This window comes from Equus przewalskii, chromosome 2 (assembly GCF_037783145.1).
Source record: "Equus przewalskii isolate Varuska chromosome 2, EquPr2, whole genome shotgun sequence".
Classification (NCBI taxonomy): domain Eukaryota; kingdom Metazoa; phylum Chordata; class Mammalia; order Perissodactyla; family Equidae; genus Equus; species Equus przewalskii.
In genome coordinates, this window is record NC_091832.1 from 23,540,307 (window position 1) to 23,559,900 (window position 19,594).

Below are 19,594 nucleotides of genomic sequence, written 5' to 3' on the forward strand. Positions count from 1 at the left end.
ACAAGACGGATCCTTGGCTGTGAAAGGCACTTAGATTGTGTCATAGGAAGGCCATGGGCCTTAACAGGCCACATCCATTTTCATTTACCTTCTGAAAGAAGATTAAGGAGAAAATTCAATTTTGCCTAATGCCTCCCCCAAATGGCTAATTTATATGCTAATTAGCAAGATAAGAATCGATGAAACTGGTAATCAATATGATATCCAAGGCACCAGTAATGAAATTCATTTTGAAATGCACTGCCAGTGGAAATGAAGCAATTACGCAGAATAAATGGGGCAGCTCGGGGAACAGGGGCTCCATACTGCACTTGACTACATTATTTCCCCTCTTAGTCCTCCCCCCGCTCTTTCCCCACCCCGCTGAAATCAACTGTCCATTCAGATCCTTTAGGGATCTTCCTCTCTAAGTACCAGACCCTGCGTTATCCCTGTGGATTTGTGGTCCAACCGGGGGAGAACAGAGCTAGAGAAAACTACAGTCTGAGAGACTAGAGCTACAAGCCCTGGTGGAGAATCACATACTGGGTAGTGAATAGCACTTTCTTCTCACACCTGCTGAGGTCAGTTTAAGGTTTTTCACTTCTAGATCATAAGTATAATTACCATATTGCCCAGTTTTCCAGGACTGTCCTGATTTCAAATATTTTGTCCCATCAAACCGTATGTCAAATGATGTGTCCTGTATAAGTCTAGTGTGAAATACACCATAGCATCTCCATCAGATTTAGCCTAACTCTACACAGTCCTCTTTCAACCTGGACGTTTACTCCAGAGTGCCAGATTTTTTCTTTTGTGTGTATATGGGGTGAGAGGGGTGATTACCATCATTTCTGGAGATTAGGGGCACAGCATTCTTCATTTCAGCTTTTCAGCCAAGGTAACTGAAATTTGTCTTTTATCCCAGTGTTTGCTTGTTGGAATCACCTGGGGAGCTCTTTCCCCCAAATTTTTTAATGAAAATTTTTAAACATACCAAAAAGTTGAAAAAATTATACAGTGAATATTATATGTATCTTATCTAGATTCTACAGTTAACAGTTTACCCTACTTGCCTTATCACATACCTGTCCAACTGTTCATCCCTCTACCATTCACCAGTTCAGATTATTTCTTTTTTTATGCATTTCCAGGGAAGTTGCAGGCATCAGTATACTTCAGCCCAAAACACTGCAGCATGTATGTCATTAGCTAGAGTTCAATATTTGTTTCTTTCTTCTTTTGAGGTAAAATTTACATACCATGAAATGCACACATCTGAAGTACACCATTCTGCGAGTTTTAACAGATGCGTACACCAATGTAACACCAACCCCTGTGAATATTTAGATCATTGCCATCATCCCAGAAGTTCTCTCATGTCCCCTTCCGGGTCACTCCCCACCCCCACCCCCACTTCCAGAGGCAATCTTGACTCTGATTTTTTCCACCATAGGTTAACTTTTCCTGTTCCTAGAACTTAATGTAAATTGAACAATACAGTTTGTACTCTTGCATAAGGTTTTTTCATCCAGCATAGCATTTTTGAAATGCATCCATGGTGTTGCTAGTATCAATAGTTTATTCCTTTTTATTGCTGAGTAGTATTCTATAGTATGAATATACCACCATTTTTTAGCGAGTAGGAATAAAACTGCAGGGAACATGTTTGTACAAGACTTTTTATGGACATATGTTTTCATTTCACTTGAATAAATTCGTAGAAATGGAATTTCTGAATTATAGAGTAGTTGTATGTTTAGTTTTATAAGAAACTGCCACACCGTTTTCCAAAGTGGTTGTGTTATTCTGGGGAAGCTTTTAAAAATCACTGTCTGGGGGCCAGCCCTGTGGCCGAGTGGTTAAGTTCATGTGCTCCACTTCGGTGGCCCAGGGTTTCGCCAGTTCTGATCCTGGGCGCGGACATGGCACTGCTCATCAAGCCACGCTGAGGCGGCGTCCCACATAGCACAACCAGAAGGACCTGCAACTAGAGTATACGACTATGTACTGGGGGGCTTTGGAGAGAAGAAGAAGAAGGAAAAAGAAAAAGATTGGCAACAGATGTTAGCTCAGGTGCCAATCTTTAAAAAACTAAAATAAAATAAATGGCTGTTTGATTCCAAACTTCTCCATTAAAAAAAAAAGTCACTGTCTCCCCCTCACCCTCAGAAATTCTTAATTAATTAATTGGTCTGGAGTAGGAGCCAGGCATAAGTATTTGTGGCATGCCTGTCTGGTGGTTCTAATGTGCTCCAGAGGTGAGAGTCACTGAAGGCTTAACATTTAAGTCCAGAAGAAAGAGCTTTGGGTACCTATAATAAATCAAAAAGTTGATTTTTCTTTTTTCCCTTTGAAAAGTGGCTTTCTGTTGCCGTACCCTTTTCTCCTTTGTTTTCAGTGCTCTGAGGACTTGGCGTGGTCTAGGATGATGTGCACACCACAGTACTGACTTTAGAGTAAAAAGACCTGCTTTTGAATCCCAGCTTTGCCACCTTGCAACTGTGTAACTTGAGCAAGTTACTCATCAGTTTCCTCTTCTATAAAATGGGTTTATAGTAAGTATTCCAAGGTTATAAGGATAAAAGTGCCTGACTCAAAGAATTTTCTGAAATTTACTATAGGATCAGGGTGGCAATAGAGTTCCCCAACCCCCTAGATGAGTGGGATTCCTTGACTCTGCCTTTCTGAACAAAGGCAGATTGACAGTTCTTTTTTTTGCTTCCGACTCTGGATGGCGAGCCTGTGAATGTCAGGTTGGGAGCTCTCACCACCTTCCTATAATGATTGGAGTATAATTCTCTCTTGTCTTACAAATATGTGAACGCTAAAAGTCAGTAAGAAAGGGGAGTTTGAATTGGTTTTCCATCCTGATGGTAACTTGAGCTGATCTACGTACTCACAGTCCCCGTGTAACCAACAACACAGCTTTGCAAGACTGCTGGCTAGAGTCGGTGTACGAGAACAGTGAGGAGCTATCCAGCAGCTGAGGTCCCAGCTTCTTCTTGCCTTGATGCCGGATTACTGAGCATTGAGTCAACAACAAAACAAACTACTGAAATCTGATCCCTACCTCTGAAGCCTGGCCCCCTCCCCTGGAGGAAACAGACCCTCACCCTCTGTCTTCTGAGTCCATCTTTGGTACCAGTCCAGATCTGAGTGCATTGGCCCCTGGGCCTTACAGGAAGTTGGTATGTGTGGCTCTGGACAGCGTTTTACATCAGGTGCTCAGTGCTTGTTGGGAAAACAACAGCAACAACAAAATCTCTTGATGAGACTTATGAGTGAGGTAGCTTCTCTCATTGTTTAACCATTTGAATGAGGATTTGCCACTTGGCATCAGGAAGAATGCAGTTGTAAACAATGGGTTTTCCCCTGTGAGATAGGCCAGCCGGGGCATAGATGAGGCTCTTAAATCAGGCTAGAAGTGCCAGGTTTTAGCTCCTTTCTGGGCAGGAGGAGTGTGGCTGATCCTCCTTCATGCCCTCCACTGAGAATGCAATATTCTCTGCCTTCCCGGGGAGCTAGAGTTTCCAGGGTATCAGAGGTTGCTCTGGGCTCCAGTTATCAGTACAGAGATCCAGGGTAAAGGATGGCTGCCAGTGAGCTTCTTTTCAACTTTTTGGCCTCCTGAGTGTCTGTCTGTGGAACCCGCATGCTTTTGTTAGGGGGTACAGGGCAGAGGGTGCGAGGGAAAGAGATCAAACGGCCTGTTATCTGAGGCACGTGCCTGGCTTCAATAGTCCCCTTTTGGGTTGGTTTTATTCTGTAATGTGTCCCCTGAGAAGGCAGACTAAGCAGCCTGGGTTACCCTGCAATTTCTCCAAACTATTTGCATGAAATACTGCAGGCAAAAAGCCCAGCCCCTGATTGGCTGTTGCTAGGTAACAACATAATCATCAGGAAATTAGGCTGTCCTTTTTTTTTCCAACCCAGAGTATGTGTGTGATTGCAGCGTTGTGCAGGAAGAGAGAGGGAGTGGAACAAAGAGAGATAAATGGGATGGTCTTGAAGGCGGGGACACCACAGCCACAAACCTGCATCCCACGGTAGGACAATCTGCTTTGGGTTGGGCTTTTTACTCAGTCAAGCCAATATTGGTACATTTTCCTTTTTTATTAGAAAGACAAAGCTAGCAGGTCCTGCAGACAGCAGGAACAGAAGCTATGGAAGCAACTTTGACATTTGAAGTGATTTTTAGAAGAAAGAGGTAGTGCTTAATATGTGAGAATGACTCCAAGTGAGGATGAATAAATGAGTGTGTCTGGAGAATGTATATAGGCAGATAAGAACCATTAGCATGGCTGTAGACCGCCTGCAAGGAAGAGAACGTGAGAATGCGCATGTGAATGAGGCGGGTGACAGAGAAAAAACAAGCTTGCTTTAAAATGTGGAAGGAAGCGCCATAAACTGAAGTTTAGAATGGTGTGTTAAAACTTCGCCAATGTTGAGGCATGTGGTCCTATGTTATTCAGCCAGGCAGTCCTCAGCCTACCTTTCTGCCAGGTTAGACTTGGCAGGTGTATGAAGAGTAATAGGAAGAGAGCATTTGTGTGTGTGTGCGTGTGTGTGTGTGTGTGCACATACACACATACTGAAGCACCTAGTTCATTTCCAAGATTGTGTCCTAGCGTAACAGCATGTAGAGCCCTGACAAGTGTGCAGCTACACCTGGACGCTTCCACTGGGTAATGAATATTCATGGAGACCATGAGCACTTTCTTTTCCCTTCCTGCTAGCCCCAGATGGCTTTTCCACCTCTAACCTCCCTTATCTTGTCCTCTTTTTGAGTTCCCTAGCCATGACCCTGCCCTTACACTAGACCCTCAGTTGCCTACTGCATACTTCATTGGCTTGCTACAACCCCGGGCAAGCTAATTGCCTTTTGCCATTCATTGTCTGGCAGATTAATGACTCCTCCTGCATCTGGTTGCCCGTAACCTCCTCTGAAATTCCTCTGTGTACTCTCTCTGGCTCATCTTCCCCTTTTCCCCATCCTCAGCCCAGCCTCTCTGAGCTCCACATCTGAGTTTTTAGAAGTCATTTAATTATAAGCTAAAATAGGAGCACTATTTTTTTTTTTTTTTTTTTTGGCCTGACCAAAGGAGGTGGTCCCCAGAATAATGCAGAGGGGACCATTTTGTAGCAGTGCTAAAAATACACGAATGTATCAGGAGCAAGACAGAATGTGTGTCAGTAACCAAGACTGAGAAGGCAATATCCTCCCAAGCACACAGCCCCCACTATGACTTGCTGCCTCCAGCGGGTGAGCCTAACAAGCCTCACAGCTCCTGCCCTGGAGGAAAAAAGTCATCACCAACTCAAGGTGGCCTGAAGCCCCTTTCTGAGTCTGTGCACTGAATGGAATGCACCTGGGGCTCTGCAAAGCATCCACGCCCTCCATACGGATGTAGCAGGTATTCTCCCAGGCAGTGGTCCTCAGAGTGTGGTCCCTGGACCAGCCGCACCAGGAATCTGGGGGTGGGTCCCAGCAATCTGTTTTGCCAAACCCTCCAGGTGATCCTCGTGTATGCCTCATGTATGCCACTGTGAGCCTTAAAAATTGCATTTTTAATAAGTTTCCAGGTGAAAGTGACCACTCTTTGAAAACCTCTGCTCTAAGAATAGAAAATGGGGGACAATGTGTAATTGTCCTCCTTCTGCCCAGAATGCCCCCTCCCCATTTCCAAAGTCCCAATCAAACCCATCTTTAAACACCCAACCCAAATGAAACTTCTAGCTGATTCAACTGAGGGTCATCCCTTTACTCCTTATTACATTTCAGAGGTCAGCAAACTAGGGCCGCCAGGCCAAATCCAGCCCACAACCTGTTTATGTAAAGTCCTGGAACTAAGAATGGCTTTTATATTTTTAAATTTTGCCGGAGGGGGCAGCGGGGGGATCAAATAAGAATATGCAACAGAGACCATACATGGTTCCCAAAGCCTGAACTATTTACTATCTGGCCCTGTATAGAAAATGCTTGCAGGGCTGGCCCCATGGCCGAGTGGTTAAGTTCGTGCACTCCGCTGCAGGCAGCCCAGGGTTTCGTTGGTTCGAATCCTGGGCGCAGACATGGCACTGCTCATCAAACCACGCTGATGCAGCGTCCCACATGCCACAACTAGAAGGACCCACAACGAAGAATATACAACGATGTACTGGGGAACTTTGGGGAGAAAAAGGAAAAAAAAGAAAATGCTTGCTGACACCTGTTATATTTATTTATGTACTTTTCTTATTTCCTCTCTTAAACTCTTAGCTCCTTAAGAACAGAGTCAACATCTGAATCGTTTTTGTATTCCATTTAGTACCAAGCACAGTAGTAATTGCTCAATAAATATGGAAAGGATGGATGGATGGCCGAACGGTGGTTGGGTGAGCTAGTTGGGTGGTTAACCAGTGTTCTGGCAGTCCAAAAGAGATCAGCTTTTCTGCTTAGCCACATCCATGAAATAAGAACAATAGTTCCCTCCACCTGGAGTAGATGACGAGAAGCAGCAAGTTCATACTAGTGGAATTTACCCTTTTCATTAGTAACTAGAATGATGAAAAGCAGGAGCTGTCCTGCAGCTTGGAAAACAAGATTAGCCTTTAGAACATTCGTAGATGGAAGAGTTTCAAAATACGCCAAAAGCTTAAAATTCTGTTGGATTTCTGACGTCGAGTAAAATGTTTTCACGGAAGTATACACTACCAGTGTTAAAAGACACCCTAGAGGCAACGCTGCATGAATCATGCCTGCCATGTGGTTGCTCAGCCTCTGCTTGAATGCCTCCACTGACGGGAAACTCACTTCTTCGCAAAGCAGCCCGTGCCACTTTTTAACAGCTCGAGTTGTTAGTAAGTCGTTGTTTTCTGTTGAGTTGAAATCTATCTCCTTACAATTTCCACTCTCTAGTCCTAGTTCTACCTGTTCTAGCTATGCAAATTAGCTACCTAAGTTTTATAAATATGAGAAAAGAAGTAGGGTAAAGTTGTACTTGACTGGAAAGAGTGGAAGATTGTGGAGGATCTACCCCATTTAGAGAGTTTTCCCCTGCAGACGGTACAGAATGGGTTAGAAACTACAAGAAGCTAAAAGCCAATAGGTATGCTAAGAGAGAATAAGCAGACGTACGGGTACAAAATGGAATGGAACATAACATTCCGAATGCAGCAGCAAGCAGAAGGCTGATGGTCAGATCATAGGTTGACCACAGACATGCAGTATGTTTCTGCTAGAGAGAATGGTAATAGCAATTAGAGGCTATTATTGGGACAAATGAGGGAAAGGAGGCTCCAGAGCTGGGCCTGGGGGACTCTGGAATAGCTTTGTGATTCCAAAGCTATGAAACAGCTGCCATGACAAGTTGCTAGGGCAGAAGCAGAGCAAGAGAAAGCCTCTTAGGAATGGCTGAGTCCTCTAAATGGCAGGCAGGGCCAAAGCAGTGAGGACCCCAGGACGGAACTGTCCCAGAGAAGGTGGGAGGAGGGAGTGGAGAAAGGAAGCTAAAATCTCGAGTTGTACGCCTGTCGACAATGTAATGTAGCCTTAATATTAATCCAGACCCCTTGAGAACTGGTAGACCAGTCACTGCATGAAAAATAGCTCCAAGAAGCCTGTTTACGGATCACTTACTCTCTGGATTTCTGAAGCACTTTGACTGCACAGAGCTTGGAGTCACGCAGGAAACTTAATCTAGCAATAGTAGTCGCGAACCAACTTCCTGTCTCTTGCTTGCCCCCTCCCTTCCCAGCACACCTGTATACGTGAGTGTACAGGCATGAACACCCCCTCACACATCACACACACCCCATGGATAAGTCTATGCTGGTATCACTTCTTCCAATTTTACCTGTAGGTGGGGTGTTTTTTTTCTTTTTTTCTTTTCTTAGGAAGAAAATTCCTAAGATTTGAGAATGAGACTTTTTGGGCTCTAGTGAAAGGCTTATGATCAGGGCTGGACTAAGAGTATGTTCAATAATCGTAAAGGATTAAAAGCCCAAATTTTTGAGCGTCTTCCCTTCTCCACCTTCAAGGCACTCCCATGTTACAGTTGAGACGTGAGCTCTAGATTCAGACTCTTCTGGTTTATGCCACATAATAGCTTTTTGATCTTGGGCAAGACACTTTGCCACTCAGAACCTGTTTCCTCATCAGTAATTACTGCTCCAAAACAACGCTAGAAGGATGAAGCAGGCGAAAGGAGGTTAATAAGTGCTTACTCTGTGCTACACACTCTCCTAGATGTTTTGCTTGCATTTTCTTATTTGCTTTTCCTAATAACTGGTAAAAATCTATGTCATCGGCACTGTTAACAGATGAGAAGACAGAGGGCTGCGGAGGCTGAGGAACCTGCCTGAGGCCTCCCAGCTGGGGCGGAGGCAGGAATCCAAACAGCCTGCTCTGAACAGGACGCTCTTGCTCTTTCTTCTAAATCTTGCTGCCTCCCTGAGCCAGTGCTCGGCCCATAGTGGACCTTCAGGAAAGATGGCTGTCCTTCCTACCCCTCTCCAAAGCACCGGGGGCAGTGGTTTTTGTTTTGTATTACTTTTCAACTAAATAGTTAAAAAGGAGTTTGTAAACACTGCTAACAGGACCAGCCTTAGAGTAGATAAGATAGTAAATTAATGGATCTGAAAATACTTATGAACAGGGAAGGCCTACAAATGTTAGACGTGCCCCTGTGACTACTCCAGGCGCGATTGCTGGGGTACAAGGGAGGCCCCGGGGGAGTGGCCGTTGACAGGTGTGCCACGGACCCGGCCCCTGCTGGAGATCGCTCTGTGAGACAGTCTGTCAGACGGAAGGCAGTAGGAGCCAAGTTCCCTTCGTAGGAACAACTGGGGCAGAGAGGCCTAGCCTGGAGTAAGCATAAGTAATTCTTGCTCCTGTGCGTGGACATGCAACCCTGGTTTCAGATCCTACGCCTGCCATTTGCTAGCTCTGTGGCCTCGGATAAGCATTGCACCTCTCAGAACCTCAATTTTTTTGTGGGAAAATGAGGAAATAATCTCTGTATCATAGGAGTGTTGTGAGGAATAAGTGAGATGCATATAAAGCCCGTGTTCCTGAGCAGGTACCCAATAAATGGCAAGAATTAGCATTGGCCAGCACGAGGCCTAAGACCACTGCCCTCCTAGTGGATAAAAGATCACTTTCATACAGAACAAAAGTCTTCGTGACAGGAGGCAGCACTTCTATCCCAGGCAGTCCATCTCTTTATAATTTACCCAAGTCGGTAAAGCCCCATGGCCTCATCTCCGCACAGGGAAGTAAAGGGAAACCCTAAGGGGGGAAGGCTGCTGTCTTGGAATAGCTCTGCATGCTCAGGTGGTAGCAGGAAACAGAGCATCCCAATGTGGTCCCTACTTCTCCAAGGCGCTCTCCACGCTGGCCTTTATGAAAGTGAGCTCACCCCTTAACCCCAAGTGCTGCAGAGTTAAAGGCGATACCCACAGGGCCCCTGGAGGTCTCAGGCCGACCCCAGTGGGAAGGAGTAGAGCAGGAGGAAGCAGAGAAAAGAAGGCTGGTGAAGAATTCATAGGTGAATTTCCAGGCCCTTGAAAGTTTGTTTTGAAAGCCTGGCTGCCTCCCGCGATCCCTGTCCTGGTTTAGTTATGCTTGTCAGGAAGTAGCAGTGGCAGAAGGACCAGCCTACCGTGGTTTAACACCACATCAGGCCCGTTCAAGGCTGAGATGCAGTGGCAGAAAAGGGCAAGCTCTAGAAACAGTTGGGGGGGGGGGGGGTGCGCGCATGCGTGCTTTGTGGAGAGATTTTTATAGAGGTCTTGTCTATAACCATGGCTACTGATCTTCTATGTACAAATCCCAGGAATGCATAGCTCCACTAAGGCTCAACGAGGAAGAACTGGCTGAAGCCATAGCATGAAGAATTTACTCTCACCAGATTCGAAAAACAGACTTTTCTAACTTTGAGGTTAATTGATGGAAATTAAAGTACCTTTTCCTCTGGAAATAAAGTCTTCCTCTGCCCTACCACAACCTACTCTCTTTCCAGTCTGTGCCGCAAACTGGGTAGCTTAAAACAACAGAAATGTTTGTGGAGTCTGGAGGTCTGAAGTCAAGCTGTCAGCAGGACCACGCTCCCTCGGAAGTCCTTCCTGGCCTCTCCCCAGCTTCTGCTGGCCCCAGGTGTTCCTTGCCTTCTGAAGGCGTAGCTCCAGCCTCTGCCCCCATCTTCACATGGCTGTCTTCTCCCTGTGTGTGTGTCTCTTCACGTGACGTTGTTTTTATAAGGACACCAGTCATACTGGAGTCGGGGCCCACCCTACTCCACTATGACGTCATCTTAACTAATTTCGTCTGCAATGACCCTATTTCCAAATGAGGTCACATTCTGCCATATTGAAGGTTAGGACTTAACCTTTTTTTTTTCTGAAGGACACAGTTCAGCCCATAACAGGCAGTACTGTTTGAAGTGAGAGAAAAAAGGAGATGGATATCGTGTGTGATGGCTCATGGGAAAGTTAAAGAAATGGGTATCTTAAAGTTAGGCACTGAGTTAACGTAATGAATGGATGCAAGTTTGTGTGTGTGTCTGTCTTCTGGAAAACCTGCAGAATAGCATCCCTCTTCAAGCCCTGGAGTTAAGGCTGAAGAAGCTTTAATAATGTCAAGTAGAAGAAGAAGAAATAATAATAATAATAGAAACTAACATTTATTAAGTGTTTACTAAGTGCCAGGCACAGTTCTGTTTGACTCGTATTATTTCATCTAATACAACAACCCTACAAGATGGTATTATTGCCCCAGTTTCACAGTAGAGGAGACTGGGGTCCAGGAAGGTTTTGTCACTTGCTCAGAGTCACAAAACCAGGAAGCTGAAGTTTGAGCCCAGGCAGTGACTCGGGAGCACACGTTCTTATACTGTGTAGACTGACTCTCTTTAAAGCTTGTGTTCCTAAAGAGCTTTCTGGACGATAATTTAGATGGGTAAAAATGGACCATGGTTCTTTATAAAGAGATTTTTAAGTGTGACCGTGACCAATGATGAAAAATGACTTAAGGGGTGCTCACTATTCACCGTGGTTAAAGTAATCATTTTCCAAATTCCAGCTTGGGCTCACACCCTCGCCATTTATCACATGCTTACTGTTTGCTAAGCATTGTCCTCAGTGCATCGCAGATACCTCATTTAATCCATATGACCGCCCCGTGAGGGAAACACCATCTCACTTTATTGCTGAAGAAATTGAGGCCCAAAAGATGATGTCACTTGCTCAAGGATACACGGCTACTATGTGGTCTGGTTAGAATTTGAACCCAGGCCTTTCTAACTCCAAAGCCCATGCCGTTAACCAATATGCTACAGGTACGCTGTCAGGCATGTGGCTGATAGGGAAAAATGAATTTGCCTTAGAACAGGGGTCCTATAAACTACAGCCACGGGCCAAATCCAGCCCGCCACCTTTTTTATGTAACTAATGTTGTATTGGAACACAACCACTCTCCACCTACGGCTTGTCCAGATGCCTGCAAAGCCTAAACTGTTTGCTACGTGGATCTTTGCAGAAAAAGTGCCAGCCTCTGCCACGGGAGATGGAGGCTCTATCGTTGCCCTGTCTTCGAGCAGTGACACTAAAGCTGCCTGAGTCTCGCTCCCCAAACACTCAGCATTTGCATAATGAGCTTTACCTGTGTATTCCTTCCAAGAGATCAAATCCTTCTGTTTCCTCTTCCTATTGTTCAACCAGCCTCTACCAGCTTGTTATAGAAACGCTTGATACAGTCTGCCTTCTATAGATTACGAAGAAAACAATGAGGTTTCAGAAAAAGGTTATTCGTTTAGAATTAATAGGGTTCTGTTTCACAATGAAATCATTCTGTTTTGATTGCAAGGACTATATGCTCAGTTTTAACTTCGCATCCTTCATTTCTGTCCTTGTTAGCCTCCATTTAGTCGGTTCAGCTTCCAGACCTAAAGGAGGCGATGAGCAGAGGACTGGGGAAGGCAGGGAACGTTCTGAGGAGGTTTGAGCTGAATTTGTTGGACTGCTTCCAATGTAACAGTAGCCTGAGACAGCTGCCCGAGGCGTGATTAGACTGGTACAAATCAGGATGCTTACGTTAATGCAGCAATGTGGAGGTGCGGGAGGTCTCGCTTTGAGCCCCTAAGTCTAGAGAACCTGAGCACTGCTGTGATTGACTTATACCTCGGACAGAGAAACAACCCAGGAGGAGAGGCAGAGCCGTCGCAAAGGAGCAAACTCTCCTTATGGAGCCTACAGGAATGATAATACCGGCAGCCTTTGTGGGGCAGACTAGACCTCTCATTTCCTGTCAGTCTCCGACTCCATTAGGAGAAACTCCACCCCACTTTCCCCCAGGGCTTTCGGCTCCATTTGGAAAGCTCTGTTTTCAGTGTCTTTCCCTTATACTTCCCTGGAACCTCTGTCACAGCTGTAATCCGCAGCAAATGGATTTTCCTGACCCTGGGGACAAAGGCATAGTGTTCCCTAGACTTGGTGGCTCCTGGGCGGCAGACCCATCAGCATTTCTCCAGCTGCTGGTCTTAGGCCCCATGGGCGGCAGAGACCCGTAATAAGATCACTATCGAAGCGGTTGCAGTCAGCACATCATTCACAGTGGTCCCTTGCGGTTGGGAGGGGAGGATTGACTAAAGCAGGAATCACAGCCTTCAGAGCTTGGGCTCCCACAAAACCACACAGTGAGCTGGATCCCAGAGAAAAACAGGCTTCCAGCTCTGGATGTTAGCCATTAATCACATTTGGCTGTGGTTCATCGTGGGAGTCCACAGGGATGGGTGGCCTGGGGGAAGAAATAAGGAACTAGTTAGAAGGAGGAGGAGGGAAGAAGAAGAGTGGGAATTAAAAGGAAATTGAATAGGGATGTATAAAATGCTTAAAGATAGATATTATGAAAATTTAAGGGTTCAGGTTTTCTAATGTGGGGCCCAGGGTTCAGGGCATCATGTGAGCCCACAGATGCCTCAGTAGCCCTCACTGAGACTTCCGAACACCTCTACTGCCCACAGACCAGAGCTTCACGGCAGAAGGAAGGTGGGAGTAGGTGAGCACTGAAAGCTGGGGTTCGAAGAGGGGAACTGCAGTAGAAAAAGTTTGAAAGCTACTGTATTGGTCTACACTTCCTAATTAATTCTGTTTCTTTCTAAGCCAAGTTCCCTTCCACTAGGAGACCAATGAGAAAGTGACATATGGCGGGACCCTAGCTTCTGAATTCTCCTCGGGGCAAACTCCAACCCTCTGGTTGAGTAAATCCCCGCCACCAGGAGTCCAGCAGGTCTTCTGGGGTGGCTTCTGTGTCCATGCTACTGGAGAAGAGTCCAAGGGGCCCCCTCTCCTTAAGTGAGTCACTTCCCCAAAGACTGGGCCTCAGTTTTTGCATAGGAAAAACAGGGGAGATTATGGTAATGTTTGACTTCTTAAACTTCTTGGTGGGCACACATACATATTATCCCTTATGTATATATTACATAGAAAAAGAAATTATTTTGTAAGTATAAAATATTTAATAGACGTTAATTAACAATTACAGGATTAAATTCAGTGATCTCAGTTCTTTCCACTTCTGAAAATCTGGTATGCTTTAATGTGGGCTTTGTCCAATCATGAAATAATGGCTCAAAGTGGGATTGTGGGTGAAAGAGGGTACAGTGTGGGAAGAGCTCTGGCTTTGGAGTCAGACCTGGTTTTGACTGCTAGTTCTGTGATGACCTTAGACAAGTTACTTTGATAAGTTCCTCACTGACAAAATTGGGATAATAATACCTACCCCATAAGAGAGGTCATGGGTATGTATAAGGCATCTACTGTAGTGCTTGACACATAGTAGGTGCTAAATAAATAATCACTATTAGTAGTATAGACACAACTGATGGAAGGTACTGAAATTAAATCACCAGTGGTGTCTGTTCTACAGCAGTTGGGGAGAATTCCACAGATGAGGTAGAAATTAAGCTGAGCTTTCAGATGAGAAGTAGGATCGAGTGTGGTGCATTTCAAGCAATTCTACTCACCAGACATTTATGAAATGAAGCACCAGGTATACATGGGAAAATATGACATGATCCCCATTCTCCAGGAGTTTGGAGTCCAATGGGGAAGAGAGACACATAAGCAAATCACTTTCTTGTAATATTACATTCTAAGTGCTAGGACAGAGGTAAGCACAAAGTGTTGTGCGAGCAGCCTTCCTGCTGTATGGCTTAAAAGAAGATATGAGGGTCTAGTTTGAAGGAAGCAAGAGAAGTATTAGAGGAGCATGCATTTAGTGAGTGTTTTACAGGAGACACTCAAGCTGTCTTGAAGATCGAAGGAGTTAGTTAAGGGAAAAATGCAAGGAAGGCATTTCAGGGGAAGGGAACAGCCATGGGTAAATGAGTGAAGTCACAGAGGTAGGAAATAGCCAGATGTCCAAAACTTCAGGTTGTTTGGGATCATGCTGAGCCCAGCGAGAGTGTAGTGTGGCAAAGTGGTGGAAAATGAGGCTGGGGAGGCAGGCAGGGTCGGTTCATGGAGGATTCACATGCCACACTGAGAAGCTTAGTGGGGGAATTATGTAGGCCCAAGAACAGAAGTAATTCAACAAATGGTGCAGAGATAGCAGGAAGATCCAGCAAGAGAATAAAGTTGGGAAAACAGTTTGGGGGTTCCTCAACAAGCTGAACATAGAATTACCATATGATCCAGCACTTCCACTCCTAGGTATTTACCCAAAGGAATCGAAAGCAAGGACTCAGACAGATACTTGTACACCAATATTCATTGCAGCATTATTTACAGTGGCCAAAATGTGGAAACAACCTGAGTGCCCATCAACAGATGAATGGATAAAACAAAATGTGGTATATACATACAGTGGAATATTATTCAACCATAAAAAGGAATGAAATTCTGATACATGCTACAACATGGATGAACCTTGAAAACATTATGCTAAGTGAAATAAGCCAGACACAAAAGGACAAATATTGTATAATTCCTCTTACATGAGATATCTAGAATAGACAAATTCATAGGGACAGAAAGTAGATTAGAAGTTATGAGGGGCTGGGCTGAAGGAGAGAGGGTAATGGGGAGTCGTTGCTGAGTAATTATGGAGTTTCTGTTTGGGGTGGTGAGAAGTTCTGGAAATAGATAATGGTAATGGTTTCATAACATTGTGAGTGAGCAAGTTTTATGTTATGTATATTTTACCACAATAAAATAAAAAAGAAAGACATTCGTACCCCTATCTCACACCATATACAAAACTTAACTCAAAATGGATCCAAGACCTAAATGTAAGAACTAAAACTATAAAACTCTGTGAACAAAACCTAGGTGTAAATCTTCATAACTTTGGATGAGGCCGTGGTTTCTTAGATATGGCAGCAACAAAAGAAAAAATAGATAAATTGGACTTCATCAAAATTAAAGAGAGAAGCAGAGGTAATCTTGAGCATGTGGTATTTGGGAGAAAGAAAGCAGATCTACCAGACCAGAGCAGAGATTAACATTGTAGAATATAAGGTTAGAAAAGTGGAATGAGGCTAAGAGATTAATCTTCACACCTACACACCACCACCACCACCACCCCAAATAGGTATTATTATTACCCACTTTTGCAGATTAGGAAAGTAAGACTCAGAGAGGTAAACTGCCTTGCCCAAGGCTGTATAACTAGTAACTGAAGAGCTGGTATTCCCCAAGCTGACTCCTAAGTCCACACTCTTTTTCCTTTAGCTCATTGCCTCTTCAAGGAAAACTGAGCCACCAGCCAATGCCCAGAGGGCAGGGCTGGGATCTGTGCATCTCCCAGCAGTAACTGTTCAGCAATAGCGTAGGTCTTGGCATTCGTAAAGCCTAGAGTAAGGCCCCCCTACTTTCCATCTGTCACATCGCACACGTTCCTTAACACCTCATTCTTCTGAACACTAGCAAATGTTGTCTCAGTCACTTATTTGGAACTCAGCATATAGTACGTAACATTATTTTTGACCTTTAAATTTGTACTTCATGCCCAATCCCTACGTAGCTATGAAGCAGAGCTTCTTAGTCCGGAGTTAATGGACAGGCTTCAAAGGATTCATTAACCTCTACAATTGAGAGCACATTTTTGTATATGTCTGTGCCATTTTTGTGTGTGGGGGTAGGAGGCAAGAGACCTTAGGTTTCACCTTTCTGATATGCCTCCAAAAGTTAAGAACCTTCAAATGAGGATTCGTGTCTTCTACCTTTTTTCTATTGCCAGTCCTTATCAAGAATACCCTGCGTGTGGCAGACGCTCAATAGAAGTACAGATTGTGGAGAAACTAGGAACTTGCTGATTGGGAAATGTTCTAGAAGTGGTTGAGGAGGAGGAGAAGGTGGGACAGACAGCTTTATGCTGTGAAAGCAGAGAAAGTGTGGGTTCAGGCAGCTCAAATGTTACTTCTCCTTTGAAATGTACCCTAATCTCCTAAACAGTCTGTCCTTCCCTCCTCTGGGCTTGGCATGAGTGACAGAGAGAGAGCCAAAGAGAGCATGCTTGAGAGACAGCTGTAGCTATCAAAAGCAGGAACTAGAACAGAGAGCAAGCCAGAGAGGGGGAGGAGGGCGAGGGAGCTGGAGCATGCACTGTCTAGAGAGTAAGAGAGTGTGCCCACGTGAATGAAAGGGAGGAGGTGCCTGATCAGGCCTGGGGAAGAGATGCTCAGGCACGGGGAGACCCAAGTGAGAAGAGGGAGAGCTGGAGCTTGTGAGGCAAGGGAGCAAGACCACAGAGTGAGCCAGATGCAGAGTGAGGTCAGTCAAGGCCAGGGCGGCTGGTGGGGAGCGTGGATGAGCAAAGAGGTCAGGAATAGGGAGAGAGAGCTCCTTAGAGAAAAGCAGGCAATCGAATTAGGGCAGGAGGGCACAAGAGAAGGAGAATGAGAGGAGAATATGCACATGTTGAAGGGTGAGGGGAGGACATGCACGTGTTTAAGGGGGTGAGAGAAAGAGAGAGAGTTGTAGGGGAGGAAGACAATTCCTCTGCCCTCTAGGTCCTTCTGGCTGGCCTAAGAATTAAATTGACATGAGACAGAATGGCAGGAGGAAACCAAACAAAGCTTTATAATATGTACACATGGGAGAAACCCAGGAAAACTGAGCAACTCGCCAGAATGGCTGAGATTGTCACCTTAAATACCACCCTCAGCTAAAGACAAAGGAGGATTTTGGGGGTGGGAAGAGTCAGTTATGGGAGATTACCAGAAAAAGCACAGTAAATAAGAGTAAGGCTATTATGCATATTTAAGTCCTTGACTTCAGCATCAATGTGAGTTTCTAGAGATAAGGTCTCTCGCCCCTCTTCCTGGTACAGAGAGAGAGAGACATCTTTACAGATGGAGATTTCCCTTACAAAAGTAAATGTCTCTTACAAAGGGTAACTTTTACTTGGTTTTCAGAGCTTCTCTGCTGTCTGCAGTTTCTTAAAAGTAACCAGCCCAGAATAATCCTCATGCCAAAGAAACACATCTTGAGGTGGCCAATTCTGATCCCCGACAGTGTCAAGAGCCAAGCACAAAGCGGGTGTGAGCACACAGGAGGAGAAACAGCACAAGGAAGCCAGTTGTAGGAGACCAATGGAGGAAGAGGATGGGGATGAGGGGACAGCTACAAGAATGAGAAGACAGGGGTTGGGGCCAAAATTACCAAGACAGAAAAGGCAAAGTTGCCCAGGGTGGGGGGTGAGGGGCTGGGGGCAAAGCCAAGAATGAGAGAGTAAAGAGAGAAAGGAAGGACATGCTTGGCAGCAGAAGGAAGGAGACAGGCAGGCAAGAGAGTTCGGGAAACTCATTGCACCTGTGCCCCCATGTAGTTAAGGTAAGTCTCTCTCCCCTGCACAGGGAGCAGTTGTTGTCCTTGCCTGTGCAGTTTTTCTGTACAGGAATGTGTACTCTCCTTAGAATTTTGTTTTGTTAGATTCCTCAATAAGCATTGAGTATACACTGTGCACAAGATTTGCCCTAGCTGTTGCAAAAGAAAAAAAATGGAGCTGAGGCTTGATCATCCAGGATGTAGGCTATCCTCTCCTCAATTTGCTGTGTCTGCCATGCTGTTTTCTCATTTTATTCTTTATGTTTACAAGCACTTCATTTGAAATTCTCTAGGGTGGGATGAAAAGCAAGAACCTGTAGGGGATCAAAATTGGCCACCCCAAAATGTGTCTGTTTGCCTTGATTATTTTTAAGAACAAAAGACGCTGAAAGAAACTTTGACCTTCCCCTTAACTGCCTAAAAGAATTTAAAAGTCCTGTCCCCAGGACAGGCCGTCACCATAGATAACTCTGGGTATTGGTAGTCTGTGAGGGTCCTTGCTAAGCCCATTCTTATCAAACTTCTATCAACCAAACATTTGCTTTTCTATTTCCATGTGAATTGCCTTCCTCCCCTTTGAAGTCCCAAACCACTACCCTCAACATCCACCTTTGTCTTTAGCTAAAGATGATATTTAACGTGGCAGCTTTGGCCATTCTGGCGAGTTGCTCAGTTTTCCTCAGTTTCTACTGTGTATGCATGTTATAAAGCTTTGTTTGATTTTCTCCTGTTATTCTGTCTCATGTAAATTTAATATGTAGCCCAGCCAGAAGGACCTAGAGGGTAGGGGATTTGTCTTCTTCCCCTACAGTTTGGCAACGAGGATGGGATAAAACTTCACTGGCTGGAAGCTGCTTGCTCCTGGACTACTGCAGCTGAGAGATCCTGGACCTCTGACAAGAGCCAGCGAGAGGTAAGAGTTCTTACCACGTCAGTCTCCCAGATCTCTGCGTGCAGGGTTCAATGGAAGTGAGAGTGATGAGTTTTGTTTCCATTTCTAAATTTAGATTAGCAGGAGAAAATACTAGTAAAGCTAGCTTCTTGGACTCAGCAACTCTGGGAAATTTGGTTGAGTACTCATTGGTTTATTGATCCTTTCCCTCCCAGAGATATTCTCTATTTTCCTCATCTCTGTCGTTTTTTGTCATTTGTCATAAAAAGGAAAAACCATAAGGGAAGATGCAGGCATCTCTCTATAAGCCTGTTGTCTGGGCTGGTCCAGCAGTAAACTTTGCCATGGGTTATGAGATTTTTGTTTTTGTCTTGTTCTATGTCTTGACAGCTTGGCTTTGTGACCTTTTTGGTCTCTGCCATCTGGAGGATACATGTACCGGCACACATCTTGGTGGCCAGTTGAGTAGACTGGAGTTCCAAGACACGCTCTCTTTGTCCAGCTGTGTCAACTCTCAGGGGAGTTTGTCACAAGGGGTCCCAATTGCTTTCATAAGGGGCCATTGTCATTTCAGCCTTCATTGCTTGTTGTGCAAGAATGGCCTTTGCTTTTTTAGACTATTTTTGGGAGTATACTTTCTGGATCTCTTTTGGGGATGCCTCCGTGGTTAAGCTTATTTATATGAGTTGCTATTAAGATCCTACTCATCAATGTGGCCAGACAATGGATCATTTAAATTAGGGGGAAAAAATTTTTTTGGAAGCTCTCATCATAATTGTTTTATTGATACCAATGAAAAGGCCAAATTAAAAAAGAAATACAAAAAAAAAAAACTAGCCTTAAGACCCTGACTCAGGTTACAATTAAGTTGAGAAAATGTAAAAGTATAAGTGTTGATAAGATTATAAATGTTGG

General features: G+C 44.7%; 2 protein-coding genes across 8 annotated transcripts in view; one reads left to right on the plus strand and one right to left on the minus strand.

Annotated features, from left to right (window-relative positions):
* Positions 1 to 19,594, minus strand: part of LOC103556694 (toll-like receptor 12) — a 132,184-nt gene that overhangs the window by 77,471 nt on the left and 35,119 nt on the right. The window lies entirely within an intron of this gene.
* Positions 1 to 19,594, plus strand: part of PHC2 (polyhomeotic homolog 2) — a 117,344-nt gene that overhangs the window by 39,272 nt on the left and 58,478 nt on the right. For 3 of the 7 annotated variants that reach the window (XM_070595247.1, XM_070595232.1, XM_070595238.1), the window contains exon 2: positions 18,599 to 18,700. The exons of 3 other annotated variants lie outside the window; for them this stretch is intronic. The gene's annotated coding sequence lies outside the window, so the exon portion shown is untranslated. Of the gene's footprint in view, positions 1 to 2,380; positions 2,538 to 18,598; positions 18,701 to 19,594 lie in introns of those variants that run through there. One more of the 7 variants, XM_070595257.1, reaches the window with a different exon arrangement.